Source organism: Dermochelys coriacea, chromosome 4 (assembly GCF_009764565.3).
Source record: "Dermochelys coriacea isolate rDerCor1 chromosome 4, rDerCor1.pri.v4, whole genome shotgun sequence".
NCBI classification, from domain to species: Eukaryota; Metazoa; Chordata; order Testudines; family Dermochelyidae; genus Dermochelys; species Dermochelys coriacea.
The window spans coordinates 106,139,979-106,159,403 of record NC_050071.1 but is presented as its reverse complement, the minus strand read 5'-3'; the positions used below and the strand labels follow the sequence as shown (position 1 = coordinate 106,159,403).

The 19,425-nt window shown below is 40.2% G+C and overlaps 1 long non-coding RNA gene across 2 annotated transcripts; it reads left to right on the top strand.

The window, feature by feature from the left end:
* Positions 1-898: 898 nt before the first annotated feature.
* LOC122459895 lies at positions 899-15,533 on the top strand. 2 transcript variants are annotated; one of them, XR_006280863.1, is made up of 3 exons: positions 899-1,152; positions 4,613-4,674; positions 15,524-15,533. It is a non-coding gene; the product is annotated as an uncharacterized LOC122459895 (long non-coding RNA). The 2 variants fall into 2 exon arrangements; XR_006280862.1 differs by lacking the exon at positions 15,524-15,533 and having other exon boundaries at positions 4,613-4,676.
* Positions 15,534-19,425: the final 3,892 nt, after the last annotated feature.

Genomic DNA, 19,425 nt, shown 5'->3' with positions numbered 1-19,425 from the left:
AAATCTCATCCTTAGTCTATGGTTTCAGAGTAGCAGCCGTGTTAGTCTGTATTCGCAAAAAGAAAAGGAGTACTTGTGGCACCTTAGAGACTAAAAAATTTATTAGAGCATAAGCTTTCGTGAGCTACAGCTCACTTCATCGGATGCATTTGGTGGAAAAAACAGAGGGGAGATTGATATACACACACAGAGAACATGAAACAATGGGTTTATCATACACACTGTAAGGAGTGTGTATGATAAACCCACCAAATAACAAGAATATCTGAGGAACAGTGGGGGGGGGGGGAGAAATAACATGGGGAAATAGTTTTACTTTGTGTAATGACTCATCCATTCCCAGTCTCTATTCAAGCCTATCTGTTCCTCAGATATTCTTGTTAACTGCTGGAAACAGCCCACCTCGCCCGCCACCACGAAAGGCTTTCCTCCTCCCTCCCCCCCACCCCCCCCCCGCTGGCGATGGCCCATCTCAAGCGACCACTCTCCCCACAGTGTGCACGACAAACCCATTGCCTCATGCTCTCTGCGCGTGCATATCAATCTCCCCCCTGCCCTCTCCACCAAATGCATCCGACGAAGCGAGCTGCAGCCCACGAAAGCCCACGCTCCAATATAACTGCTAGTCACAGACCTAAGAGTGGCTATACTTCAACAAAAAAGCTTCAAAAACAGACTCCAACGAGAGACTGCTGAATTGGAATTAATTTGCAAACTGGATACAATTAACTTAGGCTTGAATAGAGACTGGGAATGGATGAGTCATTACACAAAGTAAAACTATTTCCCCATGGTATTTCTCCCTCCCACCCCACCCCCCACTGTTCCTCTGATATTCTTTACTTGGAACTGCTTTAGAAGATCTTTTGCTAATCGCTGCAGCTTTGCTTTGTATGGTGTTCTTGTTAACTGCTGGAATTGGCCTGCCTGCTTGTCGCCATGAGGGGTTTTCCTCCTTCCCCCCCCCTGCTGTTGGTGATGGCTTGTCTTGGGTGGTCGCTCTCCTTGCAGTGTGTGTGGTGAACCCGTTGTTTCATGTTCTCTGTGTGTGTGTATGTAGATCTCTCCTCTGTTTTTTCCACCGGGTGCATCCGGTGGGGTGGGCTGTGGCTCGCGAAAGCTTGTGCTCTAGTGGATTTGTTGGTCTCTGGGGTGCCACAAGTACTCCTTTTCTTTTTTTAAAGAGAGGGGGGGTACTTGTGGCACCTCGGAGACTAGCAGTTATATTGGAGCGTGGGCTTTCGTGGGCTGCAGCTCGCTTCGTCGGATGCATTTGGTGGAGAGGGCAGGGGGGAGATTGATATGCACGCGCAGAGAGCATGAGGCAATGGGTTTGTCGTGCACACTGTGGGGAGAGTGGTCGCTTGAGATGGGCCATCGCCAGCAGGGGGGGGTGGGGGGGGAGGGAGGAGGAAAGCCTTTCGTGGTGGCGGGCGAGGTGGGCTGTTTCCAGCAGTTAACAAGAATATCTGAGGAACAGATAGGCTTGAATAGAGACTGGGAATGGATGAGTCATTACACAAAGTAAAACTATTTCCCCATGTTATTTCTCCCCCCCCACCCCCCACTGTTCCTCAGATATTCTTGTTATTTGGTGGGTTTATCATACACACTCCTTACAGTGTGTATGATAAACCCATTGTTTCATGTTCTCTGTGTGTGTATATCAATCTCCCCTCTGTTTTTTCCACCGAATGCATCCGATGAAGTGAGCTGTAGCTCACAAAAGCTTATGCTCTAATAAATTTGTTAGTCTCTAAGGTGCCACAAGTATTCCTATCCTTAGTCTATGTCTCAGTTTCCCCATATGTATAATGGGATTGTCATAAATATAAAGGGAAGGGTAACAACCTTCCTGTATACAGTACTATAAAATCCCTCCTGGCCAGAGGAACAAAATCATTTTATCTGTAAAGGGTTCAGAAGCTCAGGTTACCTGGCTGGCACCTGACCAAAAAGACCAATAAGGGGACAAGATACTTTCAAATCTGGGGCAGGGTGGGGGGGGAGGTTTTGGTTTTGGTTTGTCTGTTCTGTGCGCTTTCCAGACACAGTTCAAGGAAGCAAGCAATCCAACTCCATTAGAATTAGTAAGTACTAGCAAGGGAATATGTTAGCTTATTTTTGTTTTGGCTTGTGTTTTTCTCTCTGTGGTGAGAGAAAGGTATATTCTTGGTTTTCTTTTTGTAACTTTAAAGTTTGGCCCAGAGGGAAATCCTCTGTGTTTTCAAGTCTGATTGCCCTGTAAGATTATCTTCCATTCTAATTTTATAGAGTTGCTTCTTTTACCTTTTTTCTTTATAATAAAGATCTGTTTTTTTTAGAATCTGATTGGGGTTTTTTTTAGTGTCCTAAAAAAACCCAAGGTTGGTCTGTGCTCATCTTGTTTATTCTCAAGCCTCCATAGGAACGGGGATGTGGAGGCTTGGGGGGATATTAGGGGGCAGTAGGAACTCTAAGTGGTCCTTTCCCTGAGTTTGTCTAAATCACTTGGTGGTGGCAGCATTACCTAATCCAAGGTACAAGGGAGAATTTGTGCCTTGGGGAGCTTTTAACCTAAGCTGGTAGAAATAAGCTTAGGGAGTCTCTCATGTGGGTCCCCACATCTGTACCCTAGAGTTCAGAGTGGGGAGGGAACTCTGACAGGGATAATAGCACTACCCTATACCACATGGATGTTGTGAAGATAAATACATTAAAGATTGTGAGGTATTGAGATACTGTGGTCATGGGTGCAATACAAGTATTATACATAGAATTCACTGGTATCCTAGAAAGATCGTGACAAATTGGAAGCAGTTCAGAGAATTGTGACGGATGTTGTCAGAGCCACCATTGATGCAGCTGCTACAGTAGACAGGGCTCAGGAATTTTACTATTGTGTCATGAAAATCTGCAGACCTCTGTCCACACTAGCTCTCATATTGTTGCTATCATGATGCACTAGCTGGAACACTGGGAGTAATAAAGTCCTAGTACACACAATATTATAATGAACAAATGGCAATAAAAGCATGTACATCACAAATGTGTCTTTCCAGGGTAAGGAAAACAAGAGCAAGAATGCAGAATGGAGTGGAAATCTGGCAACCTCTCAGATCACTGAAAAAAAAATTCAGACAACATATGGAAATGATGTTTTCCAGATCATAGAGAGGAAAATCTGAAGATGAAAAGTGCAGCTACATGGATTGGCGAAAATGTGTATCACGTTAACGCTATAATTTTTGGAACAGATACTAAACCTCATTAAGGACTTAAGCCAGTCTAACCACTGGAGATCAGAATATGATGGCATATTATCCCACATTTGCTTACTGTAGGATTGTTGCACGTTACTTTTAAGCAGCAATCAGTGGCCACTGTCAGAGACAGGATACTAGACCAGATTGACCTTTGAGTCTGAGTAAGCATGGCAATTCTTATGTTCCTATATTTAACATCCTTGAACATTACTACATGGGATGCTAAAGTACTGAACTTATTCTGATACACATGAAGCATGTGTTACTCCAAAAGAGATAGTCAAGTTTTTGCTAGATGCAAAAATATAAGAAAAAGCACCAGGATTCACTGAGATTTTAAACAGTTTTAGACTGCAATTTCAAATAGGTCTAGGAAGCTAGATGCCCAATTTCCTTGGCCTGAAACTGGTGAAAAGATGTTTTGTTTTCCCACAGAAAATTTTGATTAAAAAAAATCATGTTCGTCAACATTTTCACTGGAGAGTTTCACCTGTTTGTCAAAAAAAAGCAATAAAACAAAACAAACAAAGAAACAAGATGTTTTGAAAATCCCAACCTTAAAGCTGCCATTTAAAGATTGTGGTTATATGGACCATGATTAAATGCTAAGAGGTGGTATAGTTTTGATACAAGGTTTACCTGGGTTAGAAAAAATGAATAGATAGAACAGATATACAAAAACTCATGTAAAATCCAGTGCATTTAGTGGTGAAAGGCTACATGAACCTTGGCAAACACACATACTAAAACAAAGGGAGAGAGAGACATAGATAAAATCCACATTGAAAAGCAACTTTACATACCCAAAGTGTAGAAATTGTTCAGAAACTCTGGAGGAATATATACTAATGCTCACATTTGGCCAGCAAGAGGTCATGGCTCTGCATTATATAATAACTGTAATCACTTTCTCAAGGGATGAAAATATGACCCCAAAAGCCATGAATACTATTGATCAGCAGGTGACAAAACAATGTTTTTTTATCAGAAGTAGCTTTTTATTGACATGGTCAATGCTAATGATGCTCAAAAAACAAAAACCCCAAGTAGATCATGCACACAAGTGAAATGTTTGCTAGTTTGTTATTAGGGTCACAGATACTCAGATTGTTAGATTTAAACTTGATACTAGAGCTCAAGCAAGCACTGAATCAGGCAAAATATTATGTACATTCAAATCTCATATTCCATTCCACTCTAACAAATATCTATCTGTGTAGTGAACAGTGTAAAGTATAAAGAAAAGGAGTACTTGTGGCACCTTAGAGACTAACAAATTTATTAGAGCATAAAGCTTTTGTGAGCTACAGCTCATTTCATCAGAGCTCATGAAAGCTTATGCTCTAATAAATTTGTTAGTCTTTAAGGTGCCACAAGTACTCCTTTTCTTTTTGCGAATACAGACTAACACTCTGCTACTCTGAAACCAGTGTAAAGTATGAGGTCTATGAAAACTGCAAAAAAGATAGAGAGCACGATTAGGCTTGAATTTTATGTTGTGAGCACTCAGTTATGGGAAACATTTAAATATTGAACTTAAACTACTACTATCTATAGCTACAAGTGAGACTAGACAACCTGATAATCATACAAAATATGGAGGTATCTTCAAGGCAGTTGGACAATGTCCAGGAAAATGTTCTTTTCTTCTTAAGCTAACAGTCACCCCCTTTTGTTAACACTCTAAGAAAGGTACCATTTTCATTCCATGATTACTTGCAGGAGGAATTAGTTTCTAGTGTAGTACAGAAACCAATCTTCAGATTGGTACTGAACCAATTAGTTGGTATATTAAAGACGCATACATTCAAAATCTGACTGGATATCTGAAATATTAAGCAGGCAATACAAAAATAATATTACCCTTCAATATTCTTTGTAGTGAGTGGTGGAACTCCATTAATTTTTTAATACACTACTCCACCAACCTGAACTGTTCCTTTGTAGAGGGAATTACTTTTGAAAAAATATGCTCCAATCAACTGAATCCTTATAGTATGATTAAAATAAAACACGGAATACTATGACCCTGTTTGCTTGCCTTATTTAAATGGGTCACAACAATGTTTACTTTGTGCACAACCTCCCACTTCATGGTCTTGTCCTTTTTCTCCCATCCCATCTGACCCCTCCTGTTTCCAACTTTCTGGTTTACCTTTTTTCTCCCTCTCGCCAGTCTGTTTCTTCCTCATCCAGAAGAGTCCTTATGGTTCTTAAGAAGCACAAGAGTAGATTTTACCATGAAACTGACCTGCTTAGATACATTTCACTTTTCCATAGGTGAAAAAGAATAGAAACAAAGTGAAATTTAAAGCTGGTCAGTTTCACTTTGAGGTCAGTGGTTGTGACGCAAACAGAGCACAACATGGGCTCTGCTGGGACATCTTCCAATAGGGCAGCAGGAGTTGATGGGAGATAAGGGGAGGCATGGTAGGGAATAAGAGAAAAGTCCCTAATATGGAACTCTGCTGTGTCAAGAGACAAGGTTTGACGTGCCTGCATGCCGGCCCTGGTGGCAGAGGTCCTTTCTGGACTTCAGAAATATTGTGGTGGTCCCCCGCTCTCACCAGGCTAGGGATTATGAAGAATGGCACTTTAAAGCTTATAAGTATTTTTCAGCCTCCTTCTCTCAGTATTAGTTCTGAATAAAAGCGAGGGTAGACCCTTCCTTCTTTCTACTGCACTAGTGTACTGACCACTTCAGACATGTAGAACTTGCTATCCCCATAAGATACAGGTTGTCTGAACCTCACCCTGCCTCCCAGAAGACCATCCAAAACCATGCTCCGAAGTGTCCCTAGCCTCTGTTTGCCAGAAGCTGGGAATGGATCACTTGAGGATTACCTGTTCTGTTCATTTCCTCTGAAGCGTCTGGCATTGGCCACTGTTGGAAGGCAGGATACTGAACTAGATGGACCATTGGTCTGACCCAGTAGGGCCGTTCTTATGTTCTTACACACTTTGTATATTTGTAGACACTGATTCAGAGGTTAATGGCATGAAAGGTTATACTGAGGCAGAGTAGTACAGTACAGTATGCCACTTTGGTAATATAAGATTGCCACCTTTTACTTATACACGTGTGCATGTGCACCCACACACACACACACAAACACACACATAAAATACAAATTCCTTTATTGATATCAATATTTTTTACAATTTAAGTCCTTGATATTTGGTTTTTCAGTTACAGAATATGGTAAAGACAAGATACAGGTTGCTAATTTCATCATAGGAGAAACAACTTGAAGGGAGAGAAAAAAATGAAACAAGGGAACGGAGAATGCAAATCTGCTAGAGTTTTTATTTTTAGTGAATATTACTGATCAAATAATACAATTATAAATCTTTGAATAACTTAAATAAATTTTGTGAAGACTAGTGCTGCAAGAATATTCTAAGAAGTGTGTTGAATAATGAATTAATTATGAACTAGTAGTCTCATGTGGTTAATTTCCAGCTTCCCTACCAGATACAATATCACTGATTTGAATATACTGCAGTTTATTACAGAAGTTTTCCTTTATCCTTCCTAGGTGGTAGCTGCCAGAAGTATATATTTGTATATGTATGGGTTATTTCTATTTTCACATTCCAGACACCTATGCAGCTCCTTGCAATCAGACAGTACAAATGAAATGCTGGGCCTGTGGATATTATTTACAAAGCTCAGTGGTCTCTCCACATGAAGACCCAAAGGAGGGTGCGGTAAAGAGAAGAAAAATCTATGATGAGAGTCTCATTGAACAATTTTCCAAAAGATTCCTTCAAGCTGAAATTTGCTCTCCTCTTCCTTCCATCCCTCAAGAGGAAAAAACAGAGGTTTAGTCTCCTAACCTCATGGATTTCTCAGCATTTAAGTGAATCTCTGTTCTTTCAGAGACCCTGCACCTCTGTAGTGGCCTCTGACCAACTACAGTCATGCCCTCAGGACCCTTCCTTTAAAGGAATTTCCCCTACTCACAAGGACTCCACAAGGAAATGTACACAACTTCCTGGTATTTATCCCTGTGTCTACCATCTTAAGACATAGAAGGTATGAATTTCATAGGATAAAAATAAAATCCTGCTTACTGACTTCAGTGACACTACTTGCTTGTGCCTTGGAAGCAGGAGTATGCTATTAGTTTGGGAGTTATTTCTTGATCAGTCTATCAAAAATATGGCTTTGGGCAAAAGTGAAATAGATTACAGAGTTTTTTGGCCTACTGTATCTTTGTTTCTGTTATATACACAGACATATTAAAGCTCATGAAAGGTCTGAAACAGGAATCTCAGAGGTAATGAAGGCTACGGTCCAGCATTCTTGTAGCTGACAGAGGAACAATGTATATCCAAACTCTCAAAAAAGTCTTGTGTTGCATATAACAATTTGGAATGTAGTGTCTAAAATATTGATGTCTGAAATACAAAATTAGAGCAGAACAAATTAGCAGCAACATTATTCAGTCAGTGGAAAGCTGTCCAGAAGAAACCACCAGAGCAGCTGAGACAAATTTAAGGATTTGTCAATGATCCTGAATATCATAAGGCAACATGGGGTAAGAGATTGAACAAATTATGCCCTATCAAGTCTGACAGCAGAAAATTAATTATGGATCATGATTGTGTTAGGTCATATGCTGCTTGATAGCTCTGAGAGAAATTTCACAAACATGAGAATATTATCTATGGTTTCCCATTGGGGAATGGGTCCAGAGTGGAAACATCATAGAGATCAAATTGTAGGCCCCATATACGCCACTGACAATCAATCACAGGGTAGGTACACCCCGACTTGGAGTTTGGGGTCACATGTGGTAAAAAGAAAGGGCAGAGGCAGTACCGCAGCAGGTTAGGACACATGCTGATGGCCCTTACTATAAAACAGTATTACGGCCTAGTGGCCAGAGTCAATAGCGCAGCCCTGCTGCTCGGGGCAGCGTGGCCCAATAGCCAGAGTCAATAAAGTCTCACTCCTCTGTCAGATTGTGTGGCCTATTGGCCCTTTGGGGAAGTGGGTGTGTGGAACCCAGGTTCGGAGGGGACTCAGACCATCCCTGCTCCTCTGAGCCCCAGCCCAGGGCCTTGGCAGTGGCAGGGTTACTCACCACCAAGTCAACATTGATCCTCCTGAAACACACTGACTAGTTCCCTGGTTCACCCACCAGAGCAAAGGAAGTCTCCATGGCTGCTTCCTACACTGTCTTCACCAGCAATGGTCCACTGTTCCCATAGGTCTTTGGGGTCCTCTGTTGGTGAAGCTCCTGACAGCATGGCCTCCTCTCTGGGTTCATCAGGCAGCCTGGAATCCATCTGGGGCTGCGTGCTTTGGCTCTGGGCCTGTAGCAGCTCTTTGAAGAGAAACTGTAGTTTGCATCTTCTACTTTCAGCAGCCTGCCCAGACTGAGCTGGCTGCTTCCTTTAATATATTGCCTCCAGGCTGAGCATGTCCAGTGGAGGCAAAGGGGTGGGCTTCCTCAGCCTTCAATGCACAACTAACCCCTGTGGGGCCAGGGCAGAGTAGGTACACCCTAGCACACCATCAATTGGTCAAAATGCATTTATGACTAGTTTGAGAGGACTTCTGGCTTTTCAATAGAAAATGTTTGTTATGTTTTCTAAGTTGAAAAATGTTTTTACGCAAAAAATGTATTTGCTTTGGTTACCCTACTCTGTCCCTTATTAATGGTTTAAGTTTAAGAGAACCGTTCAAAATTAAATTAAAAAATCCTCCACTAGGGTCAACTGCTGGCTAAATCTTACCTTTATGGTCTCAAGAAAATCTCTATGAGGCTAATACATATAAGTATGCTCTTGATGAGCTTCTTAACTGTACAACCACATTTGATGCTGATCTCATGTGTGCTGCTGTTCACATTAATCTCTGGTATGCTGGACAAATGAGAAATCTAGCCTGAAGTAACAATACTGTACTGTCCTTGGACATGGGCCACAGCCCAATAACACTGGCAGTAGAGTTTAACTGCAGATTTGGACATGAAAATGAACAATGAGCTGGTTTAAATGAAGCTAAGGAAGTCCTTGATCCTGCAAAGATTTACAAATGTACTTATCTTTAAACATACAATTAGTCCTACTAACTTTAATGGGACTATTTTGTCAGTGTTGCTTAACTAAAATCCTACATGATTCACTATAGGATAATGCCATGGTCAAGCTAGATCAAAGGCCCATTCCTACTGAACTTGAGAAATATGAATAGTCCCACTGTAGTCAATTGAACTGCTTATATCCATACAATTAAGCATGTGCATTAGTGCTTTGCAGGATTGGAACCCAAATCATGTATGATGGAAGGTTGAGTGACTGCTTCTCTAGACAAAGGCCCTCACAGAATGGCTTCTGTTACTTGCGGCCAGATGGAACGGGGATAGACTGGAGAATCGCACCATCGCCAGGAAAAGGCAGGTCTACGTGATTGGGGACTCATTATTGAGAAGAATAGACAGACCTGTAACAAGAGCTGATCCAGAGAACAGAAGGATGTGCTGTGTTCCGGGTTCTAAGATATGGGATGTGGACCTGAGGCTGAAGGGGACCCTAATGGGAGCAGGAAAGAATCTATTGATTATCCTTCATGTGGGAAAAAATGATATGGCTAGATTCTCACTGGAATGTATCAAGGGAGACTATGCCAGGCTGGGGAAGATGCTTAAGGAAATCAAGGCTCAGGTGATCTTCAGTGGGATTCTGCCTGTTCCTAGAGAAGGGCAACAAAGGTTTGACAAGATTATGATGCTCAACAGATGGATCAGGCACTGGTGCTATAAGGAGGGCTTTGGGATGTATGGCCACTGGGAAGCATTCATGGCAGAGGACTGTTCTCTTGGGATGGACTTCACCTGAGTAAGGAGGGAAATAGACTTCTCGGATGGAGGATGGCACAACTGATTAAGAGAGCTTTAAACTAGGAATTGGGGTGGGGGGGAGATGGTTGGGAGATGTCCAGGTAATCTCCACACCAGATTTTCTCTTTGACAGGGAAGAAAATGAAGTAAGAAAGGATAAAGCAATGAGTAGGAGAATGGACATAAGGTGGAAGGGCAGTGTACATACCAATCTAATAGGTAATATTGGCGGTAGAATGTCTGTGCCCAATCGGGTAAAGAATGTGAGCTAAGCCAAACAGCAAAAATTAAGATGTTTGGACACCAATGCGAGGATCCTAGGTAACAAAATGGAGTAACTAGAGCTACTGGTGCAGGAAGTGAAACCAGATACTATAGGGATAATAGAAACATGGTGCAGTAGTAGTCATGACTGGAGTATGGATATTGAAGGGTATGTGCTGTTTAGGAAAGACAGAAATAAAGGCAAAGGTGGTAGAGTAGCATTGTATATCAATGATGAGGTAGACTGTAAAGAAATAAGAAGTGATGGAATGGATAAGACAGAGTCTGTCTGGCAAAAATCACATTGGGGAAGAAAGCTACTAGAGCTTCCCCTGGGATAGTGCTTAGGGTGTGCTATAGACCACTGGGATCTGATTTGGTTATGAATAGAGACCTCTTTAGTGTTTTTAAAGAAGTAAATACTCATGAGAATTGTGTGATCATGGGAGACTTTAACTTCCTAGGTATAGACTGGAGGACAAGTGCTAGTAATAATAATAGGGCTCAGGTTTTCCTGGATATGATAGCTGATGGATTCCTTCACCAAGTAGTTGCTGAACTGACAAGAGGGGATGCCATTTTAGATTTGGTTTTGGTGAGCAGTGAGGACCTCATAGAAGAAATGGTTGTAGGGGACAACCTTACTTCGAGTGATCATGAGCTAATTCAGTTCATATTAAATGGAAGGATAAACAAAAATAGATCTGTGACTAGGGTTTTTAATTTCAAAAATGCAAACTTTAAAAAAATTAAAGAAATTAGTTGGGGAAGTGGATTGGACTGAAAAACCTAAATAAATGTGGATCTAAAGGTGTAGGAGGCCTGGAATTACTTCAAGTCAAAGTTTCAGAAACTATCAGAAGCCTGCATCCCAAGAAAGGGGGAAAAAGTCATAGGCAGGAGTTGTAGACCAAGCTGGATGAGCAAGCATCTCAGAGAGGTGATTAAGAAAAATCAGAAAGCCTACAAGGAGTGGAAGATGGGAGGGATGAGCAAGGAAAGCTACTTTACTGAGATAAGAACATATAGGGATAAAGTGAGAAAGGCCAAAAGCCATATAGAGTTGGACCTTGCAAAGGGAATTAAAAGCAATATTAAAAGATTCTATAGCCATATAAATAAGAAGAAAACAAAGAAAGAAGTGGGACCGCTAAACACTGATGATGGAGTGGAGGTTAAGGATAATCTAGGCATGACCCAATATCTAAACAAATACTTTGCCTCAGTCTTTAATGAGGCTAATGAGAAGCTTAGGGATAATGGTAGGACGATAAATGGGAATGAGGATATGGAGGTAAATATTACCGTATCCGAGGTAGAAGCCAAACTCGAACAGCATAATGGGACTAAATTATGGGGCCCGGATAATCTTCATCCAAGAATATTAAAGGAATATTAAAGGAATTGGCACATTAGTCAATCTGTAAACTCAGGGGTTGTATCGTATGACTGGAGAATTGCTAACATAGTTCCTTTTTTTAAGAAAGGTAAAAAAAGTGATCTGGGTAACTCCAGGCCTGTCAGTTTGACATCTGTAATATGCAAGGTTTTGGAAAAAAATTTGAAGGAGAAAGTAGTTAAGGACATTGAAGTCAATGGTAATTGGGACAAAATACAACGTGGCTTTACAAAAGGTAGATCATGTCAAACCAACCTGATCTCCTTCTTTGAGAAGCTAACAGATTTTTTAGACAAAGGGAATGCAATGGATCTAATTTACCTCGATTTCAGTAAGGCATTTGATACAGTTCCACATGGAGAATTATTAGCTAAATTAGAAAAGATGGGGATCAATATGAAAATTGAAAAATGGATAAGGAATTGGTTAAAGGGGAGACTACAGCGGATCACACTGAAAGGCGAACTGTCAGGCTGGAAGGAGGTTACTTGTGGAGTTCCTCAAGGATTGGTTTGGAGACCAATCTTATTTAATCTTTTTATTACTGACTTTGGCATAAAAAAGCAGGAATGTGTTAATAAAGTTTGCTGATGACACAAAGCTGGGAGGTATTGCCAATAGAGAGAAGGACTGGGATATCATACAGGAAGATCTGGATGATCTTGGCAACAGGAGTAATAGGAATAGTAATAGGATGAAATTTAATTTTGAGAGGTACAATTTCATGCATTTAGGGATTAATAACAAAAAATTCTGTTATAAACTGGGGATGTATCACTTGGAAGTAACAGAGGAGGAGAAGGACCTCAGAGTATTTGTTGATCACAGGATGACTATGAGCTGCCAATGTGATATGGCCATGAAAAAAGCTAATGTGGTCTTGAGATGCATCAGGCTAGGTATTTCCAGTAGAGATAAGAAGGTGTTAGCACCGTTATACACAGCACTGGTGAGACCTCATCTGGAATATTGTGTGCAGTTCTGGTCTCCCATGTTTGAGAACGATGAATTCAAACTGGAACTGGTACAGAGAAGGGCTACTAGGATGATCCGAGGAATGGAAAACCTGTCTTATGAAAGGAAACTCAAAGAGCTTGGCTTATTTAGCATAACCAAAATGATGCTGAGATGAGATATGATTGCTATCTATAAATGTATCAGAGGGATAAATACTGAAGAGGGAGAGGAATTATTTAAGCTCAGTACCAATGTGGACACAAGAAAAAATGGATATAGACTGGCCATCAGGAAGTTTGGACTTGAGATTAGACGAAGGTTTCTAACCATCAGAGGAGTGTAGTTGTGGAATAGCCTTCCACTTGATAAGTTTATGGAGGAGATGATATGATGGGGTAGCCTAATTTGGCAATTAATTGGTCTTCAACTATTAGTGGTAGATATGCCTAATGGCCTCTCATGGGATGTTAGATGGGGTGGGATCTGGGTCACTACAGAGAATTCTTTCCTGAGTGTCTGGCTGGTGAGTCTTGCCCACATCCTCAGGGTTTAGCTGACCGCCATATTTGGGGTCATGAAGGAATTTTCCTCCAGGACAGATTGGCAGAGGCCATGGGTTTTTTTCACCTTCCTCTTAGTGTGGGACACGGGTTACTTGCTGGAGAATTCTCTGCACCTTAAAGTCTTTAAACCACAATTTGAGGACTTCAATAGCTCAGACATAATTTAGGGGTTTGTTACGGGTGAGATTCTGTGGCTTGCATTGTGCAGGAGGTCAGACTAGATGATCATAATGGTCCCTTCTGACCTTAAAATCTATGATTCCATGATTTCAGTACACTCGCTTGACTTGGGCCACTAATATTTTCCCAGGAAACAGCTAGAAAATAGATATTGCTTAAACAAAACAAAACAAAAACCCCTTTCCCCTCATTTTGGCATATTTGCAAAACTGAGCAGAATTTTTATAAAATACCTGCAAAGTAAAACTGACTCATTTTGTACAGTTCTGAACTAGAAACAAAGCTTTTCACAGCACCCAGTGTGCTTGTGTTGGAAGATTTTTTAGCATCTATTAAATATTTTCTTGATAACTCAGAGAGGAGAAAAAGGAAAGCAATTAGAAGTTAAAACATTTTTCTGAACTTGATGTAGATTTTCTCTTTAATGAATTACTTACTAACCTACCTTCAACTGCAAAGCTGTTGTGTGCTTGTTGGCTATAGGAGCAGAGTCTCCTACAAACCACCAACATTGAGGTAAAAGATGTGTCCTTTTTCCCAGTCTCCACCTTCTCAGTTTTAGGTTTAGTCACAATTGTTGCACAGATAATTATGAAAAGAGAGGAAATGGAAAGAAAGAGAAGAATATCTAATTCTACAAAAAGGCCTAAGCTGAAGGGACTAACATCACTTTTTGCCCTTCATTATCAGTAATGCTGGTTGGATATTTTATGTGGAAATGATTTTCTGAAGGAAAACAAACTTGCTGCATAATCAAAATTTTCCACAGGAAAACTGAATTTCTTCATCAGAATATTGTCTTATGGAAGTTGTTGTTCAGCTTCTTGTTATCTCCTAGGGGCCTCTCTCACTGGAAAACTACATCTCCCATAATGCCATTTGGCTTTCCCTCTGACCAAGCTATGTGGTGCATCATGGGATATATAGTCTGTCCCATTGGGGAATCATGCTCCTAAACTACAATCCTAGGAGGCAATGCAGCACAATGGGAAAATATAATTTAATGTTGATCTGATCTCAATATGGCTAAATGCATACATATACATCTACAAACAAAGAACGTAGACTGTACTTACATGATGGGGGACTCTATCCTGGTAAGCAGTGACTACAGAAAAAATTGGAGGGTTGTGATGAATAATCAGGTGAACATCAGCTCCCAGTGCAGTGCTGTAGCCAAAAGACCTACTGCAATCCTGGGATCAGGACTCTCAAGTAGGAGTAGAGAGGTTATTTTTCCTCTGCTTTTGGCACTGGTGCAACTGCTGCTGGAATACTGTATTCAGTTTTGGTGCCCACAATTCAAAAAGGATATTGATAAATTGGAGAGGGTTCTAAGAGGAGCCACAAGAATGTGTAAGAGATTAGAAAATATTCCTTATAATGACAGACTCAAGCAGCTCAATCTACTTAGCTTAATTAAGAGCAGGTTAAAGGGTGACTTGATTTCAGTCTGTAAGTATTTCCAACTATTTAATAATGGGTTCTTCAGTCCAGCAAACAAGATATAACAGGATCCAGTGGTTTGAAGTTGAAGCTAGATAAATTCAAACTGGATAAATTTTTAACAGGTGTTAATTGTTAACAGTGAGAGTAATTAACCATTGGAAAAACTTACTAGGGTTGTGGTTGTTTCTCCATCACTGACCATTTTAAAATGAATATTGGATGTTTTTCTAAAAAAAAATTGAGGTAGGAATTATTTTGGGGAAGTTCAATGGCCTATATTATACAGGATGGCATCAGACTAAATGATCACAGTGGTCCCTTCTGGTCTCGGAATCTGTTAAAATAAATAGTTTAAGGCTAACTGAGCAAACTAAAATGAAATATTTAGATTTAGGGAATATAGGGGAAAAAATTTATCAAAATTGTTGAAACATTTCTGAATTGAAATTTTTCAGAATTTCCATTACATACAAAAAATGAAATTTCATCTTTTCAGCCAAATTTGGGATGAAAACTAATGTTGAAATGTCATCATATGTTCTGGTAGAAAATTCTGAATTTTGCTTAGCTTTAATGATCAGTTCTATTATTTTAAAAGTGGCCCAAGGCCAGATACAGGCTGTAAGCTTTTTTGTCTTGATACCTCACATGGAAACTACAGGTTGCAACATGTGGTGATTTACTTGATTAGAGTGACCCAACATGTAGATTTCATTATAGGAGAAGTTAGAAACCTTCTTCCCAGGATTTACAAGTTTACTATCAGGATGACTTTGTGAAAGTCATGGGGCTGCTCTGTATTAATTTATGAATGCATATTAATATATTACTACATCTTGGGAAATATTTACTATATGTCTATACTGGAATGCTTACTGTATGCATGTGGAGGTTTAGTTTAATAGCCAAGCTGTTAGGAAACAAGCGGGAAGGCAACACAACAAATCCACATAAAACACCTCCTAGTAAACAGGTGAGGAAGTTAAGAAGTAGCACCTGAGCTATTAGTTTTGAACATGCTACTTTCATGCTCCAGACAAAGCAACACAGCTGTCTTGACAAGACTGGAAACAATCAGATTAAAAGACTGAACCAGTTAAAAAGCGACTTGGAAGCAGGGAGCAATTATCTGGGAGGATAATCTGCTGAGGAACAGACTGATGCAGAGAGATGCCTACTTGGAGCCCTGAAGAAGTAAAATCTTTCCTAAGCTTCCAGGGGGTGGTAAGTCTTAAGTAAAATTGATATGCTGAAGAGTGATGACCAGCTTGTATTTTCATACTAGTCAACCATGTCATTGGTTGAATTAGTGTAGGACAGTAATGTTATTCAGGTTCAACATTTGTAATTGAGGTAATCAATGCTTCCTTTTTGACGTAACAGCCAATATTTGCAATACTTAATGAAAGCCACAGTCTTTAGATATGCAGCTATTTTCAAATTACTTCAAAGGTTTTAACCTTTCTGTATACCCCTTTGTCAGAGTGATGGCCATTCATTCACATATAGTTCCATCCCCTGGGGATCCTTTGCTGTATTTGCCTTGAGCAAAGAGCTGTAAAATATTTCAACAAGAAGGAATCATCTGTATTTTAGATAAGTACAAACATTCAACCACAATCTTGGGTATATCTAAACTGAAGTAAGGAGGGGTGACTGCAGCATGAACAGGTGTACCCAAGCAAGCTTTGATTAAACTAGCTTGCTAAAAATAGCAGAGAAGTTGTAGTAGCATGGATGATGCATGGGGTCAGCAGCCTGAGTACATACCAAGGTTCTGGGTGAGCTTGTACACAATCAACTAGCCCATGATGCTGCAGCTTCACTGCTATTTTTAGCCACCTAGCTGGATCACAGGTAGTTTGGGTATTCCTCCGTGTGATGTAATCACACCTCCTGATTCCAGTTTAGACATATCTATAGAGGCCACATAGCCCGGAGATGAAGACAACAACAATAATGTATAAACAATAGTTTTGGCAACAACAATAATGTATAAACAATAGTTTTGGCAGCCCAGCCCTTCTGAATTTTGATCCCCTCTCTGTCAATGAATGAATTCCATCCTTTACATTTAAATAATTTTGCAAATGTTAGTTGGGCCTCTCAACACCTGTATGAAACAAAGATATGTAGATTAGGCCTAGGATAGGGCAGTTGGCTTTTAAACCTAGTTCTGAAACTGATTTGCTGTGACCATTGGGCAAGTCTCTGAGCCTCAGTGAAGATAATGATATTTATCTGCTTCAAAGAGATGTGATCATTTAACCCAATAACGTTTGTGAAGTGCTGCTCAGTTGAAAAATATTGTTAAGATCACCTCTTGACAGAACCTGGGAATCTCTGACTCCCATCCTGCACTCACTCCTCTAAACCACATGGTGTCAGAGAGATACTTTCCCTTATCATTTGGGGCTGAAGCTTGCCATGCTTTGTCTCACCCTAGAAGTCCTTTTTTGCTTTGAAAGCTTAAGTGATCTTCAACCACTTCTGAGTTGCATTTTTCACCTTCTTTCTAACTGCTTGTTTTTCTATTCATGCAAAATGCTGAAAAATGGATTAACTTTAAATGTACTAACCGTGGCATACATACAAGTGCTCAAATGTGGTTTTGTCTCATAAAGTACTGCGGTTTTGCCTGGGCACAGGAAATTCTCTCAAATTTAAAGCTGTGCACTAACAAAGAGCATACATTTCCAGCTATGTTTGGTGCACAGTACATGGGCAAACCCAATTAAGGGCTTGTCCACCTGGTAAGGTATTGCGCTCTGTGAGGCGTGTGATTTCTAAGCACACTAATGTTTTGCATATTAATTGGTCGGTGTGGACCCTGCATGTGTGCTTTAATGTGGTGCTGTTTGAAACAGTACCTTCTAAAGGGCAGTTGGGGATCTTTAGTTTGTACCATCAGGGTTTTCACAAGCAAATGAATGTGCAACACATTAGTTCACTTTAGAAATCACACTCTTGTAGAGTGCGTTACCACACTGCGTAGAAGGACCCTTTGTGTGCAGTTTCTGCTGGTGGTTAAGAAGTACTAGATGGATAATTGATGTCTGTCCCAAATCTCACTACCCAGCACATTTCTTTGGTCTTGCCTTCTCTAACAAGAATATATTTTAAAATAAACCAAACTTTAAATCCTAACAAAATAAAGCAAGACACTCCACAGCACACGTCTCCCTCTGGGAAGAGGATGAGAGAACAAACAACAAATGACAGATGTTAGTCACACTGCTTAAAGCACTAATGGAAGGATTTCAGATATTATGGTGTTGAGTACCTGTATAGACCTATACATAACAGAATAGGATCCAAGGATTAAAGCCACCCTTGCTCCTTCCACATGCATTCCTGTGCCAATCATATCGGAGCTAGATCACTGAATCTGGCTCCCAACCTCCTGATTCTAATACTATTGCTAATCCAGCAGACAACATGCCCTTCTGCATACCATCACCACCAGGCAAGTCACTTAACTCCTCTGTACTTCATTTTTCCCTTATCTGTGAAATAATGATGATGCCCATGTCTATGACACGGGAGTACAGAGAGCAATCCTTTGAATGAGGCATACCTATTGACATAGGTGCAGGAACTAAGAGTGCTGGGGGTGCTGCTGCACCCCCTGGCTTGAAGTGCAGGGTTTACAGTTTGATTCAGTGACTCTCAGCACCTCCTCCCCCTCCCCAAATTGTTCCAACACCCATGCCTATTGACTGCAATGAGAGTTACTCCTGCATAGTACTTGCAATAATGGGCTCTTAATTAATGTTGGTAAAGTGCTTTGATATCCCTGGATGGTAGGCACTATGTAAATCAAATAGGTTTACCATAGTAGGACAGGCATGTTCTTATTTATATTCTAAAATCCAACTGTGGTAAAATCCCTTTAGCATGGCAGTATTCTCCTTAGATCAAACAGCTGGTAGTTCTGACAAGCTTCTATGGGCTCAACAACTTTCTGTAATTTCCATGTGCAAATTGTTAAGAAATATACTTAGTAGCCTGAAATTGTCTCTGCATGATTGTGAAGCAAAGGACTAAAGAATTAATCTTTGCTTAGAGAGAACTCAGTCAAAAAATTACATTTCTGTAAGATGCTACAGATGGGGAAACTGAAGGCCATAAAGAGAATAGAATGAACCGAAGTCAGATAATCTTGCTTTTTGCTGTTACTCTACTTGTTTTCTGAAAAGCCATTTTCAAATATTTCCAAGGGGAAAAGTGTTGATTTTTTTTAAATGAAATGAATTTCATTATGTAATGAAAGATCCCTTGTGTTTTAGCTTATCTGATAAACTTTGTTTAAACACATGCATGTCATACTGAAATAAACAAGTTTCAGAGAAAAATATACTAGTAACCTGATTTCTTTCCAATGACAGATAATTTGGCATAATATATGCAATTCATATTGATGTGCTGTATATTTCCAGCAAGGAAACAAAAACCACAAAAATTAATAAGCATATAGGGCCGAGCCAACTCCATTCAAGTCAGTGGGAATCTGT